At 42.7% G+C, this 20,946-nt stretch overlaps 1 pseudogene across 1 annotated transcript in view; it reads right to left on the minus strand.

The window, feature by feature from the left end:
* Positions 1-10,096: 10,096 nt before the first annotated feature.
* The window catches only part of LOC310891880 (adhesion G-protein coupled receptor V1-like), a 76,951-nt pseudogene continuing 66,101 nt past the window's right edge, over positions 10,097-20,946 (minus strand). Inside the window, exons 39-49 of the transcript in view lie at positions 20,361-20,499; positions 19,715-19,856; positions 18,966-19,228; positions 17,203-17,378; positions 16,237-16,361; positions 15,213-15,379; positions 14,984-15,127; positions 13,634-13,741; positions 12,895-13,147; positions 12,144-12,266; positions 10,097-11,935 (exon numbers count right to left, since the gene is read on the minus strand). The product of the transcript in view is annotated as an adhesion G-protein coupled receptor V1-like (transcript). The remainder of the gene's footprint in view (positions 11,936-12,143; positions 12,267-12,894; positions 13,148-13,633; positions 13,742-14,983; positions 15,128-15,212; positions 15,380-16,236; positions 16,362-17,202; positions 17,379-18,965; positions 19,229-19,714; positions 19,857-20,360; positions 20,500-20,946) is intronic.

A 20,946-nucleotide genomic window follows, 5' to 3' on the forward strand; every position in this document is an offset into this window, starting at 1 on the left:
TCAGTTTTCCACACACTCCCCCTTCTTCTGCTAGTAAATAGTCTAAGACCATTCTACGTTGAAAGATAGCATTCCTCATCTGAGTGGATTGATCAGCCAGAAGATCCAAGGTCGTCGCTGTTTAATTGGTTACAACTTCGAGGATAGCTTGCGACCTAATTATTCGGTTCAAATTATAAATAGGTTCTCGGGCTCCTGATACCAACTCATTCGGGTTCCAGGTAGCTGGCCCATAATGCTGTATGATTCTTTCAGGAGGCCATTCATCCTTTCCCCATTTTTGGGCACTATCCCCGGATAAGGAAGTATCAATAGATCGTTTTACTCTGTTCAGGTCATCATATAATCTTATTCCTAAATGATTTCCTTGTGTTTGTGACAATAAAAAGAACAAGGGTCTTATGTACCCCCCATAGCATATTCCCGACCAGTTTCCAGGTAGCCTCTTGTAAGCATGTTTGCCACACACCCAATAATGTCCCTTTAGGGCCCACGTCCCGTTTGGAAAATGACCATCCCATCCATCTTTACCCTTTGGGGCGTGATAATACAGAGTGTCCTTGTTACCGAGTGGTCCTGTTACAATGTCTGCCCCGTTTGTACTCGTATATGCACGCTTCCAAGCTCCCACGTTGGGTTTCCACTTACAGTCACAATTCAGTTCTCTTTGGCGACCTGTCATATTATAAGCCTTTTTCGCCGTCCAATCTTGAGAGTGTGGGAAGCGCCTTCAGTCATGGGGTTGGGCCCGCTTTCAGAGCTTGTGTTACCATTCAGCCCTTCAGGGTGATCCAGCTCCTGGAAAAACTAATCACAATTTTATTATGGGTTTAAAAGGTTCTCATGTTATTTTTCTCAGGACAAACTGATCTTGGTGTGGGAGAAGTCCGGTCGAGGCACTCTCACTCGGCGGTCAATACCCATAGGGGTTGCCTCCCTCGGTAGACCATACACGCCGCAGTGGAGGGTCCTACCCCGGTCTTGCCTTCTCCCTTTCCTCCCTTCAGCCTTGTCCTCTTTATCCAGTGCCCTTAATTCATGCAGAACCTCATTGCTGGGATATCAGTTCCTCTTTAGTCTCAGTTTCAGTTCCCCAGGAGTGGACTCAACCCTCCAGGCTTCGGTAGTTATTGGTCCTTTTATTCTGGATGCGTGGGTCCAACCCCTTCTTGCTGTTCTCACAGCTGTTTCAGTAGTAAGTAAAACAAGGTACAGTCCCTCCCATCGGGGGTTCAATGATTCTTCTCTCCAGGTTTTTATTAAGACCTTGTCTCCTGGTTGTATTTTATGAATAGCAAATCCTAAAGGTGGTGTCTGAGTCATCATCCCAATTTCTCTTATCTCCTGTAATCTCCTTCCAATGGTAATTATGTATTTCTGGATACTATGATCCTCAACTACATTGTTCCCTAGGGGCATCCCTTGAGAATAAGGCATACCATATAACATTTCATACGATGATAATCCAGTCTCACTGTGTGGTTTAGTTCTTATGTTTAAAAGTGCCAATGGTAAGCATTTCGTCCAGGGCAGCTGTGTCTCGATCATTAAATTAGCCAATTGTTGTTTTATTGTTTGATTCATCCTTTCTACTTTCCCTGAGCTTTGTGGGTGCCACGGAGTGTGGTATTCCCACTGAATACCTTTCAAGGGGTACATCCTTCAAATCTTTGTGGCTGGCGTATGTTCGATTATTTGCACACAACTGTGTTCCAACGGTCCTTCTTCTGGAACGGTTCCTAGAAATACTGCTGGATATAACAGGTTAGTCGTTTTCAAGGTTATGTCATCTTGTTAAGTTAGGATTGCCTGATATTTCACCATCCAGCTGGGTGATAACCAGTGCCCCCCCCCCCCTTTGTTCCAAAACGGTTGTTACCATATGTGGTCCAAAAACTTCAATACGTTTTCCCATTTGAAGGCATCCTTTAAATCTATCACGGTAAACCATTTATATTTCCCTTTCACAGATGTTAACAATGTGTAAGGATTAGCTACTACCGGGTGAATATCCTTTGTTATTTCATTTATTGCTCTAAGATCTTGTACAAATCTATACTCGCCATTCGGCTTCTTTACTGGAAAAATTGGAGTATTGTATTCCGATTTACATTCTTCCAGAATCTGATATTTGAGAAATTTGTCAATAATTTTCACCATTCCTGTGCCTAGCTTCTATCTTAAGTGGATATTGTTTGATTCAAACAGGTTTGGCTCCTTCCTTTAATTCCACCTTTACCAGTTGTGCCAGTTTCGACTTCCCTGGTACATCTGTTTCCTGTACTGTTGCTATAACTGCATTTTCTACTTCTCTTGGAATATTAACAAAGGGTTTATCTTTGATCATTAGGATTTGGCCTACTTTGGACTCAGGTACCTTCATTATTAATTCTCCATTCTCAAAGGTTATTGTTGCATCTAATTTGGCTAATAGATCCCGTCCAAAGAGTGGCATCGGGCATTCTGGTACATACTAAAATTTATGGGTTAGTTCCTCACCCCCAAAACGCAAATCAAGGGGTCGTAAGAATGACCATTCTTCCTCTTTCCCTGTGGCTCCAATTATTGTAGTTGTCTTAGTTCCTAATCGTCCTTTTAAACTATTTAACACTGAATATGTTGCTCCTATTACATTTACAGCCTAATTAACACAGAGAAAGAAGCTCCCATAACCAACAAAAAATTCAAGCCTCTGTCTTCGTTTCCTAGCTTTATTTCAACTAGTGGACCTGCTAGGGTAGATGCCCCAGGTCCCCATCATTCCTGACTGTTGTTTGTCCTGCAGCCTAAGACAATTTCTTTCTGATATCAGGGGCTGATTGCCCTGGAAAGAGGTTAGCCAGTTGCCTCTCTCTTTTTTTTTTTTTTTTTTTTTTAAGCCAGGTCCATTTTTTTTTTTTTCATTGCATTTCAAAGTTGGTCCAGAAATTCAAAAATTCCGTAAATTCCATAGGGGTTTCTTTTGGACCTTGTTGGAACAGATTCTCAATTCCCAATAGCCAATTTAACCAGATTTTAGTATTTACATAATTTCCGGGGTGATTAGGGTCTCAGTGAGGGGGTCGGTCAGGGGAATGCAATCGTTGAAAGTTCCCTGAGCGGTCCCATTGGCAATCTGAGCTCACACAGGAACTCAGGTTGTTTCAAGAGTTAGCTGCTTTTCTGTTTCCACGACAACTCTCTCGGACCCATCACGGTTCCCCTGCCCCAGAGGGCTCACACCGTGATTTTGAGATCTCAGCCTCGGGCTGAGACGGAACTATTAACATTCCTACATCCTCCTTCCCTGCTCATTCAACTTCAAACAGCTCTGTTAAATACTACATGCCACACAACCTTTAACACCTTCAACAATCCTTTTAACGCTTCCTTTATCTTTCTCCAGCCCGTACTTTTCTAACGCCAACACCAAAGGCTCAGTCAGGGGCCAACTTAATTCCAAACCTTTTCCCTCCAACATGCTGAAACAACATATCACTATACAACATTTCATCCTATTTTCCTTCTCTCCTCAAAAACATTAATTGCAAGACACTGTTATAGTCGATTGATCCATAAAGTGGCCATTTAGTTTATATAGTGGCCACCATTGATTGCAATACTTAGTGAAAGTCCTCTTGCTTTCTGTGCCCCCATTTCTAACAATATCCTTCCAATGTGCCAATATGCACCCAAGGAGGCTTTTTTTTTTTTTTTTTAGGACGTCTTTTTTTTTTTTTTTTTTGGATTTTCCCCTTTTCCTTGATTTCCCATTCCCTTTTATTTATTTATATTACTTACTGTACCTTGTTTCAATTTCCACGCAAACCTTTTTATTGCAGGTTTTTACTATCTTTTCCTAATCTTCTTCCCAAATGTCCCAATTCTCTGGGATTAAACTCTTCTTTCCACATACAAACTTTACTATTTCAGATTATTAATGAGCCCCATTCCAATCATAAATCCGCAGGACTTCGGAAAAACACCTGAAGCACTCAGCCTTTGGTCTTCTAGACAAACAATACCACCTTTTCCACAAAATTTACATTTCAATAAGACCGAATTTCAAGCCAAATGCTAATTTTTCTCATGCACTTTGTTAGTAAGCCTACACAAAACAAGGAATCACTCCTGTGTATCCGTCAAGATGGGGGTTTAAAAAGGTATTGAGGCCTAAATAAATTCGCTCTCCCCCTTCTTACCAAATTCCCAGGGCTCAGGCCCGAACCACCAAAGAAGTGACTCTCCATTCTACCACTTTGATAATCAGTCAGCCCCTCTCCCCCGATACTTGGGAAACTGACCGAACACCACCGCGAATATACCCAAACTTTTAAACTGTTACTTAGATAATGCTCCCACCTTCCTCCTTGACACAGTCAAAACACTTAAGAACAAAACAGGATTACAAGATGCACCGCCGGGGGTGGATTGTTAGGATACAGAGGTGGTAGGTTATCCAATGACTCCCATTCATCATCTTTTTCTTTTTCCTTTTTTTTTATTTTTTATTTTTTTGTTCTCTTCTTCGTCAAACTTCTCGTCTGCTTTTAGTGTAAATATTGAGGCTGGAAAAGGACGTGAGATCCTGATCCATAATCCTGCATAATCACTTTCCTCCTGGCTAAAAGGTTCCTTTGAATTAACATGTATATTTAAGGCCTGGCAAACCCAGTCTTCAAAGGATCCGAAAACGGGCCAAAAGACATGTGGTCTTAAAGGCTCCTTTGGCCATTCTGTCATACAATACTGAACCATTTTTAATTTACTTTTTCCCTTTTCTGGGGCCCCTATCGTTCCAATTTCTAATCATTATCCCTAATGGACTTTCTGGTGGTATGTCTGGTAATTTGCTCCCTTTTCTCTGGTCCCGGGTCTTCAATTTTGTCTGACCCATCTAGGAATTTTACTGTGGCAATTCCTACAGCCCTTGGTTGCCTTAGTGAGAGTGTCTTGCAGGGGGTTTAGGACCTATCACCCACCCACGAATCCTATAGGAATCGCTTCGGTCCTTCACCGGCCAAGTCCCTCGCGGGAGATTGGAACCGCGGTTAGAAGACCTCCACAATCGCTTCGGAACTACGTTCCGTCTCAGTCACACTCTCACACACACAGGCAACCGAATCCCACCCAACCGAACGGTATACGCCTTAAATACTTACGACTCCGTCGTCTTCGTTCGGATCTTCGCGCGCAGAATTACGGGCAAAATATAGTGCTGCAGCCGGCAAAGGGAGCTCATAAAAAAATCTAAATCTTTGCTTGCCCTTATTCAGGTTCAAGATGGCATTAGCCCTGACCTGACTCGAACAGGAGCCACCAAATGGTGGGGGCGCCCCTCCTAGATCAAGTCAGAATTCAGGAACCAAGACCATCCCGGACGAGCCCCCAATTGTTATAAATGACTGAGTCCCAAATAGGATTACAATCAAAGTTTACAATTTATTAAATGAATAGAGGCAAGCAAACAGCGCTGGGTGCGCCGGGAGTCTCTGCTCCACCAGGACGCACACCTGTTACGTAAGGCGGCTGGTTTTTATGCTCCTAGGCTAATACATATTCATTACTACTTCTAGAAGAGGCAGGGTTATTATAATTGGTTTCCCGAATCCGAAGTCCTCCCAGGTGCGCCTGCTTATCAGTCTCTGTTAGTTTCTCGGGGGCCGCTCGGACAGGGAGGCTCATATTCTTCCTCCTTATCTAGTGGTCTCTTGGCCGGCTGTCAGAAGTTACTGCACATTCGTGCAAAGTCAGCAGTTTTTCTCCGAAGAAATCCCTTTGTTCTCTTCTCGCCTAAACCCAGGCCTCAATGTTAACCCTTCAAAACCCCTTAGTGGCACGAATTGCTGGACCATTTCTTACAAGGGAGTATCCATTTTCCCTCAGGCTTCGTGGCTCCCGATTCCTTAAAGAAATCTCTCTTAAAAACTTTTTAGTTCTTTCTTAGTTTTCAACAATTCCCTGAATCCTCTCTGGATTTATTCTCAGTTTTCCCTCAGACATTAGATGCCTTAAATACCTGACTTCTCTTTCTACGTATTGTAATTTATTTTTCAATGCTCCCAAGCCCTGCTTTCCCAGAAAGTTGAATAGCTTGTTAGTAGCTTCCTTCACAACTGTTTTCTCCTGTCCTGACAATAAACGATCATACACGTTTTGTAACAGAAATTCCTCCTTGGGAGGTTGGAATTGCTCCAAAATCTGTTCTAGAACTTTGCCCAAATTAGTCGGTGGCCCTGTAAACCCCTGAGGTAAAAATTCCATATGTATTGTTGCTTCCGTCCCCGCTTCAGAGTCTTTCCAGTCAGAGGTGAAGATATCTTTGCTCTCAGGGCCTGAGAGCACTCCATTAATACCACTGTTATTCCAGTCTACCAATTTACTATTTGAATGCCCAATTTCATCATCAAATCCCTTCCCAACAAGTTAGTCCCTGCCTTGGGTACATACAATAATTGCCCAGAGATCATTTTATCCCCTAGTCTCAGCTTGGTACCCCCCAAAGGTGGCACTGTTACCCCAGCCCCTTCTACCCCCATCACTCGTTAGGGTTTCATTAGTTAATTTAATCCCTGATACTTTACAGGCCAGCAATGACCTAGCTGCCCCTGTGTATTGTGTTTGATGGCGAGGTTCGGGAGGGGGCTGCAGTGGCAGCCCCCACGAGGAGAATCCAGAAACCGCCCCGTGGCAGATAAGGGACAATTTCACCCGGCCCCAGAGGGGCCCACCGCTGCCCAGAGCCAAGCCATGAGCAACACAGTCCGTGCCTCTGTGAGAGCACATCCACGAAAACGAACAAACAAACAAAAACCTGCTGCTCAACAGCAGCTGGGAGAGCGAGGAGCGAGAAACCTCCCCGCAGACACCAAAGTCAGCACAGACGGAGGGGGTGGAGGCGCTCCAGGCGCCGGAGCCGAAGCCCCCTGCGGCCTGTGGAGAGGCCCCTGGTGGAGCAGGCTGCCCCCCCCGTCCCCCCCTTCTCGATACTTGGGAAACTGACCAAACACCACAGCAAATATACCAAAACCTCTAGACTGTTACTTAGATAGTGCCTACACCCTCTTTCCCTGCTCCTTCAACTTTCCCAACTCATTCAAAAAACAGCTCTGTCAAACATTACATACCACACCTTTAACACCTTCCATAACCCTTTTTAACGCTTCTTGTCTTTCTCCAGCCTGTACTTTCACCAAAGTCTCAGTCATTAGCCAACTTAATTCCATACCTTCCTTCTTCCACTCCGGATATTCCTACCTGAAGTGGCCAGCCTGCCCACACTTAAAACATCCCATCAAAGCCTGTCCCTGCTAAGATTCAGGCCACAACACGGGTAGCTTTCCTTGCCTGCCATTCCTTCATCTCTCTTCCTCTCTTTTCCATCCTGGCCCTGACTCCCCCTGAAGATTTTCTTCCTCTTTCTCCAACCCTCTGCCTGACTACCTGCTACGCTGTCATGTAATGGGGGGCAGACAATGGGACGGAGGGCAACAGGGGACAATTTGGGGGTTACGGGGGGGGGAAGCCCCTCTCTGGGGGCCAAACGCCCCGGGGGGGGCCCCCGCACCCCAAGGCCCCCCCCCCAAATCCCCCCCCCAGCGGGCGATGGGCCCCTTCGTGTTCCTGCTCTTCGGGGCGCTGCTGGGGGGCTTCGCCCTCTTCACCTTCCTACGGCTGCCCGAGACGCGGGGGCGCCCCTTCAGCGAGGGGGGGGGCGGCCCCCCCGGGACCCCCCCCCTGCTGCTGCTGCCGGGGGGGGGCGGCGAGGACAAGGCCAGCACGGAGCTGCGGCGCCTGGGGGAGGGGGGCGGCGACGAGGAGCCCGACTGAGGGCGCCCCCCCCCGAAAAAAAAGGGGGGGGCAAGTGAGAGGCCCCCCCCAAAAGAAATCGGGAGGGGGGTCCTCAGATAGGCCCCCCCCAAAATAAAGAGAGGGGGGTCCCAACTGAGGCCCCCCCACCATAAAAATCTTGAGGGGGGGAACCCAATGAACACGCCTTCCCCCCCAAAATATGGAGGGGAGGGGCCCCAAATGAGACCCCCCCGAAAATCTGAGGGGGGGGCCTCAAGACCCCCCCCCCATAAAATATTAAAGGGGGGGCCCCAAATGACCCCCACCCCCCTGAAAATATGGAAAGGGGACACCAAATGAGCGCCCCCCAGTAAGGGGGGGGGGGGCTCAAATGAGACCCCCCCAAAAAACAGAATTTAGGGAAATCCCCACCCCCAAAAACAAACAAACAAAAAAAATAAAAACAAAATTTGGGGAAACGGCCCCAACATTTGGGGAAACGGCCCCAAAATCCGGGGAAACGGCCCCAAAATCCGGGGAAACGGCCCCAAAATCCGGGGAAATGCCCCCAAAAAGCTGCTGCTTGTGACGCAAAGGGGGGGGGGGGGCACGGGGACACCCCCTTAAAAAGAAAAACAAAAACTTTTGGGGGGAAATCGCCCAAAACCTGCACTTTGTTACCCACGTTTGAGACCCCCCCCCCACCGAAACCCCCCAAATTTGGGGAAATCCCCCCAAAAGTCCCAAAATCGGGGGAAATTCCCCCAAAACCCGCCGCTTCTTGCGATTCCTTTTGGGACCCCCCCCCCCCCCCAGCAAAACCCCCAAATTTGGGGAATTTCCCCCAAAACTTGTGGTGTGCCTGTAGGATTCCCCCCCCCAGACCCCAAATTTTGGGTGAAAATCCCCCCCAAAATCCCTCCCCGTGAGGTCACTTTTAGGACCCCCCCCCAAAAGACCCCCAAATTTGGGGGGGAATCCCCCAAAGCTGCTATTTGTGCCCCCTCCCCCATTTTGGGGTGAAATCCCCCCGAAGCTGCTGCTGGGACCCCTCAAAACCCCAAATTTGGGGAAAACTCCCCCAAACCCATTTGTGACCCCAGTTACCCCCCCCCAAAAAAAACAACCCTTATTTTGGGGAGAAATCCCCCAAAACCCGCAGTTTTGCCCCCCCCCCCCTTAAAATTTAGAGGAAAATCCCCTAAAAAAATACATTTCTTACCCCTGCGCCCCCCCCGACCCCAAATTTTGGGGGAAATCCCCTAAATCCCGCTGTTTGGGACTCCCCCCCCACACCCAAACGATTTGGGGGGGGCATTTTGGGACCCCCCTTTACCTAAAACACCCTGGGGGGGGCATTTTGGGGTCCCCACCCCCACCCTGAATGATTTGGGGGGGGCATTTTGGGGCCCCCCCCTTACCTTTAGGGCCTTGGGGGGGGGCATTGTAGGGCCCCTCCCACCCCAAATGATTTGGGGGGGGATTTTGAGGACCCCCCCCCCACCCTAAATCATTGGGGGCAGATTTTTGGGACCCCCACCCCCACCCTAAATAATTTGGGGGGGGGGGGCATTTTGGGGTCCCCCCCCCACCCAAGTGCCTCGTTCTCCCGGGGGGGCCCCCCCACTTCTGCCCCCCCCCCGCCTGTACATAAACACCGCTCCCTCCTGGACCCCACCGTGGTTTTTTTTGGGGTGGGGGGGCCCCGAAAACAGCCCCCACCCCCCCAAAAATTTGGGGGGGGGCACAGACGAGGCGGGGGGGGGCGCTGCCCTCCTTGTGCCCCCCCCCCCCCGTGGTGGTGGTGGGATCACTTGGGGGAGGCACAAAAGGGGGGGGGATTTGGGGGGGGGGGGCACAACAGATGGGACCGAAGGCGAAGGTGATCCAGGCTCCCAGATGGGTTCCAGGACTGAAGCTCTGGGAGATGGCCTGGGTAAGTTGTGGCTTTTGACTTCCTTTGAGAGCTGCCAGCTCAAAGCCCAAACGTCAGCCAGGCATCTCTGCAGGTGGGAGGGTATAGACCGGCACGTGTGTGTGCCCTGTCAAGGCACGAGCCCTGGTATGCTCTCCTACTGAGCTATTGATGTAGATGGCGCTGGGACAGAAACTTCTCACGGGGCTTTGGTTGCAGAAGTGTCCCCAGGGAGGGCTTTGCCAGACCCTCGGCTGCTTCCGGCGCTGGAGCCCAGCTGGTATCCCAGCAGTGGGTAGCCATTTCACTGACTTCACAAACTAAGCCCTGCTTCTCCAAATTGCACTGGTGCCAAAGTTAACTTCCTACTTTCTGTTCAGGTCCTCTAACAGCGAAGGACAATGCTGAAATAAGAAAATCTTCCCCAACATCCCCTGACATCATAGAGGAGATCATAAAGGAGTTAGAGGAGGCAGCACATGGTGGGTATATTTCACTCTGTCCGCCATAAGACTTGGGAAGCTGAGGTTCTAAATCCATGTGTGGACACACCGTAACCTGCACAGCAGGAAGGGATGGATCAGAGCGGAGACACTCAATTTCACACCTGGCAGGCACTGGTGAGCCTCAGAGAAGGCCGAGAGCCTCTGCTGCCGCTTGTGGGTCACGCCGTGTCCCAGGGGCAGCTGCTAGCCCAGCACTACCATAAGTGGTCCGAGCTGTTCCGTGCAAACATTGGTATCCAGCCAGCAGCAAAGGGCTTCTGCTGAACTTGTGTTCAGCTCCCGCACAGCGCTGCTTGCAGCTGGGCGAGTTCAAGGCAGGAGGCACAGCCCAAGCAGTCCTTGCTGTCTCATTTGCCGGGAGACACATGTCACTGCAGGGGAAAAGCACCCTTGGCGCTTACCTCAGTTTCAGCTGATTTAGCTGTCCAATTCTAGTTGGGTTTCAAATGACTTGGCTGTGCTTCTCCTCTTGTTTGGGGACTGTGGGCTCTTCCCTGATGCCCACGACTGTGCCCACAACATGGTTCAAGAGCTTGCGGCTCAGCCTGATGTGTGTGACTCTTGCCCTTCCCATGGGATGGAGTCAGCATGATGGGATGGACATGCTTCTCAGAAGGGCTGTTCCTGCCTCTGAACTGGATGCAGCTTTTTTCTGTCCTCTTTGAAGGCACGAATTGAGCAACATCTTGCAGTGTGCCAAAAATGCACTATGTGCGATGTGAACAAGAAGATCTCCTGCAATCTCCTGGTCTCGCAGCAGGCCAGATTTTGCTGTCTGTGCTGGTAGACTGCCAGGAGTCGAACACTTAGATTTTTCTTTGTGAATGACATGTTGTGTCCTGGTTCCAGTTAGGACAGAGTTAAGTAGCTCATAGTAGCTGGTAGGGTGCTATGTTTTGGATTAGGATGAGAAGAGCGCTGATAACATGCTGATGTTTTAATTGTTGCAGAGCAGTGTTTACACCAGGCCAAGGACTTTTCGGCTTCTCGCTCTGTCCTGCCAGCGAGCAGGCTGGGGGTGCAGCAGGAGCTGGGAGGGGACAGACCCAGGACAGCTGACCCAAACTGGCCAAAGGGGTATTCCATACCATCTGACGTCATGCTAAACAATATATAGGGGTGGCTGGTCGGGGTGGGGGGCCGGCTGTTCGGGGATAGGCTGGGCATCGGTCAGCGGGTGGTGAGCAATTGCATTGTGCATCACTTGTTTCGTACACATTATTATTATTAATACTATTATCAGTATTATTATTGTTATTTTTTTCCTGTCTTAATAAACTGTCTCTATCTCAACTCACAGGCTTCACTTTCCCGTTTCTCTCCCCCATCCCACGGAGGGAGGGGGGAGGGTGAGCGAACGGCTGTGTGGTGTTTAGCTGCCGGCTGGGTTAAACCACAACAAGCACTAATGAAATAGGCCACCATACAACGAAACATAACAGTCTCCGCTATCACAAATGAGTATCACAGAAAAAGAAACGCAAGGTGTCTCAGACAAGTTATATAAACAAAAAAGCCTACCTAGGTATAAAATCTGACTGGTTGGAAATAGTGGTCAGTTCATAGATCTGTGAGCTGGAGTTAACGGACAAAGCAATCAAGCTCTTGCTGATGTTCAGAGACCTTGCAGTAACTGAAGTGATATGATCTGCATATGGGGCTTCCAGCATTATAGAGAATTGGTTCGCTTCAGAGTTCCAAGCATACAGTGTTGTTATATCCTTACCAGCTAGGAGGACATGGACTACATGGAGCAAAGAGGAAGAGAATATTTTTTTAGTCATATATTTAAAAGTTACTGTCTTAATGCCAGAAGTGCACTTTGCAGAACACTGATTACACTGACTTTTAAGGTCTGATAAATACATATGAAAAAATAAAGACATGCATTTCTGAAATTCCAGCATTATATACTAGGATTTGAAAAAAAAAAAATCTCATTTAAGTCTTACCTAAACCTGAAGGAGGCATGAAGACATGGATATTTCTTACATCATGGACTGGAAGAGATTGGAAGTGTCAAAAAGTAGACTGCCCTGTCTCCCAGACAAAAATTTCAGAAGAATTTCCAGAGTCTACCAAGGAACAAAATGACAAAACTCACATTATTTTGCTGCCTTTTAGTTAAATCACACACTGGTGGCCATTCAAAAGCCAGAGTCTGGCAGCTTTAATTATGAAGTGACACTGATTGTATTATTTTCCTTATTATTTGGTGCATAACTTCGATGCAAGAACATTAAGACTGACATTAGACAACATCTAATTGCAAAGAAACCTGTGGACTGCAACAAAAACTTTTTAGTAGCCATAGAGACAAAATGACATATAAAATGTCAACCTTGTAATAAAATACACGTATACTTTGCTGACTAGTGATCTGTGTGTGGCACAAAGCTCAGAAAAGCTTAGAAAGAGTGTGATAAGCAGGTAGATTAAATAGAGTTATTATTTCCCATTGTTACTGGGAAAGCATTTCATTTGTTTTGTAAGTATTTGAGAACAAGCACAAGGCTTTTATTTTCTGAGAGAAAAAGTAGAGATTACTTTCATAAAATACTTACTAGGGTTAAATGCTTATTGAGTACTGTCACCCCCGCAGTGATTCCAATAGCTTTCTAAACTCCTTTACCACAAAGGCCTTTGCTATCAAACAAGCCATTGTATACTCAGCAAACTCATTCTTTGTTTTCTGCTAAATACCTTTTGCAATAATTACAAAGACATCAGATCCAGAAATCCAGGACTCCATATGTTTTATTTCCTTTGCTGGTACTTGATGAAGCTTCCTAAACTCGTTGTTCAACCACTGATACAAGAGAATGTTTTGGCTGGTATTTGACAAAGAAACTAACAGGTACGTAAAGCCTCCTCTAGGAAACAGGGCTATGTCCACAACTCCATAAAGTGGAAGCTGATGATGCAGAACAAATATGTCTTTATTCCACTGGAAAACCTGTGGAAATACAAAAATCTTTTCTTTATATATTCATAATTAGCACCGAGAGAACTAAAACTAAATGACATGCCAAAAAAAATGGGAAGATTTATGGTGAACTGAATTCCTATATTCTTAGGTGGACTGTACTTTAAAGTAGAAGCCCACTGGTAAGTAATTGGTAATTAACCCTACTGCAAGAAGCTGTGCCTGCTCTTCAGAGGAACAGGTTTATATTCAGAAGCTACTTCTTTGTTTACATGCTACATTTCAAAACTGAAATAACAGTAGCAATAAAAACAAACCAGATGTAAATTGTACACTCAGGTAGAGAGTATTTATACATCCAAACAAGTCTGGAATTTTAACTGTTATAAATTTCCAATAGAAACAAAAATAATATGTCAGAAATACATGCTTATAGATTTACTTCCTTTCATTATCCTTTCAGAAATAAGCAAACTACCCACATTAAAGCCAGAGAAGACTGAAGAATATTCAAACCTGGATGGAACTGGAACTGTTTGTGTGACTCACAATAATCAAATAGTCTTCTTCCTCCACTGCAAAATGTTTCACACGTCTGGTATCCAGAACAGAAAGAGTCTGTATCTGCAAGGGAAATATGAGGGTGACTATGTTTATCTACATATGTATATAAACAAATACATTTTATATTACATTGTATATAGTGAGAAAAAGTACGCATAGAATGTTAAGAATTCCAAAATTATGTATAAAACTATACATGAAATAGCTTTTAAAACTTTATATTTTATATATATATATATATATATAAGCAACTAATTTACAGAATTAACATAACTTATCATACATTTTCCAGAAAATGTTCTATGACTTGATTGCTTGAGAATTTCTTCCCCCACTTCCAAGCAGAGCTACAGGCTGGGAGATGAGTGGTTGGAAAGCTGCCTGGCCGAGAGGGACCTGGGAGTATTGGTTGATAGTCGGCTGAATATGAGCCAGCAGTGTGCCCAGGTGGCCAAGAAGGCCAACAGCATCCTGGCCTGTATAAGAAGCAGCGTGGCCAGCAGGGCTAGGGAAGTGATTGTGCCCCTGTACTCGGCTCTGGTGAGGCCGCACCTCGAGTACTGTGTTCAGCTTTGGGCCCCTTGCTACAGGAAGGACATGGACGTGCTCGAGCGAGTCCAGAGAAAGGCAACGAAGCTGGTGAGGGGTCTGGAGAACAAGTCTTATGAGGAGCGGCTGAGGGAGCTGGGGTTGTTCAGCCTGGAGAAGAGGAGGCTCAGGGGCGACCTTATCGCACTCTACAGGTACCTTAAAGGAGGCTGTAGAGAGGTGGGGGTTGGTCTGTTCTCCCACGTGCCTGGTGACAGGACGAGGGGGAATGGGCTAAAGTTGCGCCAGGGGAGGTTTAGGTTGGATGTTAGGAAAAACTTCTTTACCGAAAGGGTTGTTAGGCATTGGAATGGGCTGCCCAGGGAAGTGGTTGAGTCACCATCCCTGGAGGTCTTTAAGAGACGTTTAGATGTTCAGCTTAGTGATATGGTTTAGTGAAGGACTTGTTAATGTTAGGTCAGAGGTTGGACTAGGTGATTTTGGAGGTCTCTTCCTACCTAGACAATTCTGTGATTCTGTGATTCCCAGGTAATCCTCCCTGCACCCTCAAATGTAAATATATAAAAAATACAAACAATGTAAACAACTAACTATGACAAACTTACATCACTGAAGTTATGTAGTATTTTAGGACACAAAACTAACTCTTGTCACACAGAGTGCTTTTTTCTAAAACATGGCCAGACTGGAGGACCTCCCTTGGTCCTTGCCAACCCATACTATTTTAAGATTTTAAAATTAAAATCGATTTACCCACAACAATCTGTGTCCAGCCATGAATGCATACACACTGTTGTTAGAAGCTCCCTGTGTGGCTCCTCCATGAGTAACCACAAGGTAGGAAGAGGCTCCAATTTGGAAAGACACACAACTTGTAGGATTCCACATACTGAAATTCTGCAAGAAGAATAAAAAAAAAGTAAGATTGTGACTTAAATTCCTTATTAACTAGCATGTCTGGTGTTCAAAAACAAACATTTACCTCAACAGGAACAAATACTCCTTTCCACTGGTAGACAGTAGAAAACAAAGCTGGAGGCATACGCAACAGAACACCGTACAGGATTTCTCTTGAGGTAAAGAAACACCAACCAGATGCTGATTCTTCCACAAAACTTTGCAAGACAGATAGGACACTGATACCACCCCCTGCAATATAGTAAAAAATAAAATAAAATAAAATAAAATAAAATAAAATAAAATAAAATAAAATAAAAACACTATTTACTATTATATTACTCTTGAGATCTTTTCTAACCCCATTCCCATTATTTACCTCCCAAAGCCAGACCTAGTATGAGAAATGATGAAGTTGTGTCTTAGTATTTGTTATAAGTGTATATAAATACATAGAAATGTTACAATGCTAAGGATATAATGAGAGTTAAGCAGTAAATGTATTTTTCATTCATTACAACTGCACATGGAAGACATATAGGCAATTTGAGTCTGACTCATAATAATTGATCTTGGAATTTAGCTAACAAGAGAATTAGCTAGATAGCAAGTAGTAAAGAAAAAAAAAAAAAAGACAAATTACAAAATGTTCATGTTTTGTTCCCCATTTACAACATGTTCATGTTTTTATTCCAAGACGGTCCCTAAGCACCGTCTTGTCAGAACTAAACTCCAGGAGCTAGACTCTTGCATGTCACATGTCATTTATACTGTGTTAGAAAGATCCTGAGTTACAAGTAGTACGGAACAAATTTTATTACACACACACAAATAAATAAATAAATAAATGGCTAGTGACAATAATGTTCATATTAGCAGCAAAGACAGAAATAGAGATTACTGAAACTGGCAGAAGTGGCTGATGACAAGGTGATTCTTAAGCAGCTAAAGTATTTTATCTACTAAATCTTACATAGGAAAATATTAACTGAATTGTGTCTGAATACTTGAATTTACATTCCCAAGCTACATCTCCTGTATGCTTGGCTACTCTCTTACTATCTCCACTTCTACAAAAGCAGTGGACATTCTCTGTAAAGTGAACGTACTGATGCCAAATGCAGTATCTGATGATGTCTCCCACTCAACGCTCACAGAAACGTTAAGCCCATTACTCCGTGAAACTTTCAAATAAGCTGTAGTGTTGGCTTCTTCAATTATGATGAAATTTGTCCTAAATGTGAGAATCATAAAAATAAGGAAAAAATTATTTTATAGTATATTCATTGCTGTAATAAAAATAAGATTTTTACTGTACAATTCCAGATGCAGAATATACAACAGAAATAAAAAGAAAATATTAATAACAGGTTTCAGTATCTGATGGACTGGTAGCTACATTAATTAGGGTTTCCCAATGATCCTTACTACAATCATGCAAAATCATAGGCAATTCAACAAAATCTTTAAACAGACTGAAATTTAAGTATATTAAATTCACGTAATAAATGTTTAGATAATATTATTATTAAATATTAATATAAATTATTAACTCTAAACATCAATGTATTAATAAAATAGCATACATACATTTTTTATTTAAATAGTAAATTTATTTAATCTGTATGGTTTCAGCTGAATGGTTTTTAAAAATGGCAGTCCATATGTGTCACTTGCTTCTGAAAAACAGCCTTCAGTGAAAGTATATTTTTTACAGGTTTAAAAATGAAAGTAAATTATAAAACGTATGACTTCCTGGACACTGATATGAGGTTTGGAACTTTTAACATGGAATACTATCAGTGGAATATGTAGGCACTAGTGAAGTATTAGTTTATAAAGAAAAATAATAATAAATAAATTGAAATTTTGGATTATGAATAGTCCTTTTTATGCATTTTTCTACTCTTTTGTTTAGCAGTAATAGTATTTCACAATACCTTTCAAAGTTACAGATTTACAAATTGGGTTGCTGAATTTCTTTAATGCGATCCATCAAAAACAAAATTGTAGAGAAATATTATCTCTTTGGAGTATGAGCAACTATCTCCTTTTTACTGATCAGTGTAAAGTACCTATTTCCAACTGTATAGATGCTGAAAAGCCCTAGTGGAGCCTGGTTTTGTAATATTGTAATCATAGTTTCCACTCTCGTGCCTAGTCTGGCTCCTCCAGTTGGATTGAACAGGGTGACAATGAAGTGCTCATCCATTTCTGGTTCTTCATCTAGTACCGCAGAAATATGCAGCGTCTGACAACAAAACAAGCATACAATGTTATTGAGACATGATAACAGATGATGACACAGCTCTATCAGAATGTGCTACCTTTTTTTTAAATTTATTTCACTATAAGGCTTTGGATAGCATAGCAGGAGAAGAGCAGCTCATGAAGCTGGAGAGGACAGAATTGAGGCAAGCTCAGACTGAGTTCAGACTGAGGTTCTAAAGCCATCCATCTAGTGGCCTCCATTGGTGCAACACTAAGATGAGCATATTCACTTTTCGTTGTTGTTGTTCTCTTTTCTTTCTTTTCTCATCCTATGATCCTCTGAAGTTTTTGATCCTAATTTCATACTTTTGTTCTCTATTTATTCCATACATTTTTGGGTAGTTTATACTCACAACACAGCTATAAGTGTAATCAGTTAAGTTGGTTTTAATTTATTTTAGTTGGCAGCTAAGCTATCTTCAGGGAAACAGGGTAATCTCACTACTGGTGCTGTCAAGAAAGAAAAGGAAAAGGAAAAAAAAAAAGCAAGAATAGTGAGAGATTTGAAATACTCTTTCCTCTCGATGCTTCTTTCCCTCTCCTACACCACTGTGGATGAAGATCAGGTCTTCTAAAGGCAATCTCAAACTAGCAAAGAGCAATCTAGAGAAAGCTAAGTGCTTCACTTTCATTTGGGGCTCACTGTCATCCTTCACACTACTCAAACAAGCAAAAAATTTCATAGGTACGCATAGCCTTGCTGTACAAAATAAAAAGTTAGTGATGATGCATTTGGAAATAATACAAAATTTACAATGTTTTATATTTCTGTTCATTTCCACAATAAACCATATTTACCAACTATATTAAGAAGGCTCCAACTTCTTATAGATCTGCTGCATTGTGATTCCAAATGCATCTAAAGGCCAGAAATTGAAAACCAGTGTTTCCAAGAAAAGTTTGTCTCAGTTTCTATCCTATTGCCTGTAATATGCTAACACTAGCTTCACCAGCTTTACTGGCAAAAATAAATAAATCGAATTGTGATTAAACCTTAGAAGAGTCAGGATTCACAAACTTAAGCTAGTTCATTTTGTAGCTGACATTCTTGTGAGGACAGTATAGAGGCAGTGAGCTTAATACTTAAGTTATTTTCCAATCCTAAGACAGACAACTGTTCTACTTTTTGTATTTGTTGCAGCACATTCTGTTTAGTTCAGACTAACTAAAATGTTAAATTACAGAATGGGATTTTTACTTTGATCTTAACTATTAGGCTTGCAAATTATCACTTTAATTTAAAGTAAGTTTGCATTTCAGCTATAGATTGACTACATAAAAAGAACTGTTCCAAAGCACACATGAACGTTATCTATAGTGTACTGTTTTCAATTTACCTCAACCCTTACAAACTAAGAAACACCTAAAGATGAGCCCATTTAATTTTCACACACTTCCACATCAGATAATAACAGGAAATCAGTCACAGCTCATGACTCAATTCACTTTATGAATGAAAGAAGTAGAAAAAATAAACAGAAGATAAAGCACAGACATTTCTGAAATCTTTCCAATATTTCCAAAAAAAAAGCTTCCTAGACTTCTCTGGTAATAACTAGCATATTACCTTGAACCTGACTCCCTCTTCGAGCACAATATATCCTTGAGAAGGGGTCAAATCCATTGTTGCCTCTGAAGAATTAATCTCACTTACAAGATACTGAACAGTCACAGCGCCAAATATTCCCTGAGGTGGTTCTCTGATAATATTCAATACTGCAACACTTTCCATCAAATGGATAGATGTTTGCTCTCTCAGAAAGAAGTGATTGCTGTTATTGAATGACAAAACTCCATGGCCATCATCATTGGCAAGTATAGTAATTGTAGCTTTTGAAAAAGAAATAATGAAAATATTCTTTGGTTAACATAGTAAAATATAAATATACATATATAGTAACATAATACATAACATAAACACAAATACATTCTTCCTTTAGTGTGTATATAATGCTTATGTGTCCATGACATTACCTGAAGAGAATGGGAAGGCATTTCACTTTAACTAGGAAGATCTCTAGACAGGAAGAATATAGTCTCTCCTAGAAAAGGATTATGAACTCTCTAAAAAGACCTCAGTTCAGTGAGGTAGTACACATTGAAAAACTCATCTTCGTGCTTTCTGATTCATTGCTTTACATATAAACTTTTTAATTGCACAGATTTCACAGGGATGTTTCAGAACCTTCCAAAGGAGTATAAAGATTCACCATAGCAGGACAATGGTGCTTTCTGAAATATGATTATTCAGAAAAGTGGAATTAAAATGTGTGCCACAGAATTCTAAAGAAATGGAACATTAAAACTAAGTTTTACCTGTTGTGTTCTCCCCTAATTCCAGCCCCAGAGATGGATTTGTTAAAATTAACTGGAACTTCTCATCACCTTCAGGAATCTCATCATCAAAAATCATGACATCAACAGATTTATGCCTTTCTCCATCAGCAAAAAAAAGAGTCTAGCGTTGAAACACATAAAGCACCGAATACTTACATCAGTTAATATCACACAGAAATTTTTGACTACGGTAAACAGAATTCTGTGAAATAGGAAGGAAGGGAAAGCATAGGAAGAGCCATATTCTCTGTTCCTTATAAACTGATTGAATCAGAAATATAAAGGTTCAGCACATTACAGAATGAGGACAAGAAAGAATAATTTATTTTGAAAGTCCTGTTGCAAAAATAGTCTATGAAAAAGTTTGTATGTCTAATCAAAATTAAATTTGAAATCGATGTTTGAAAGTTTACATTTTGCTTTATATTAAAAAATATATTTTTAAAAAAGAAATAAATAGTAAGAATAAGAATATTTTTATTTCATTCTATTTAGATTACCAAAGCAACTGAAACAAGCTGAAACATCTAGCATCACTACTGATCATTCTGCAGAATAATCAAGAAGATATTCTTTTACGGAAGCTGAAAGAATAAAAAGTACTAGATTTAGAGTTGCTTCTTACCCTTGAGGTTACATTAAAATCCAAACCCAGCTGGGCCTCCAAATTTTGGGCATAAAAAAATACAGACACATTGCCATATGATCCTCTGTTTCGGTAAGCCATTACTGTCAGATTCCCATGAGATTCACTAACTTCAAAACTAAAATAAAAAGAATAATTCTCAATGTTCACTGATTATGTTCTTTTGAAAAAGATAGTACATTTTTATTACATTTTCACTCTGAATTATTCCCTACCTTATAGTTCTCTAACGCATCCTTTTTACCTTTTTTCTCTTATCTAAATTGAATTAAGTAACACGAGGTTTTTGTTTTGTTTTGTTTTGGTTTTTGCTTACATGAATGGTGAGGCTGGAAGAGTTGATGCAGGCTGGGGAGGTTAGGCAAATTGGTGATATAAAAGGACAACAGTGAAAGTAGTAATAAGTAAAAGAATTCTGATTAGATGAATAGTGAATTTTTGTTTTCAGTGTGGGAATCCCACTTTCTAGTTCAGCTGAATTGAATGATTACTTTACCATCTCAAAGACATGGCCCTATTTTTAACAGGAGTTTTACTTTTAGAAAGAAAATGGGCAACACCAATC

The sequence above is a fragment of the Anser anser genome (genome assembly GCF_964211835.1).
Source record: "Anser anser genome assembly, contig: HAP1_SCAFFOLD_151, whole genome shotgun sequence".
Taxonomy (NCBI): Eukaryota; Metazoa; Chordata; class Aves; order Anseriformes; family Anatidae; genus Anser; species Anser anser.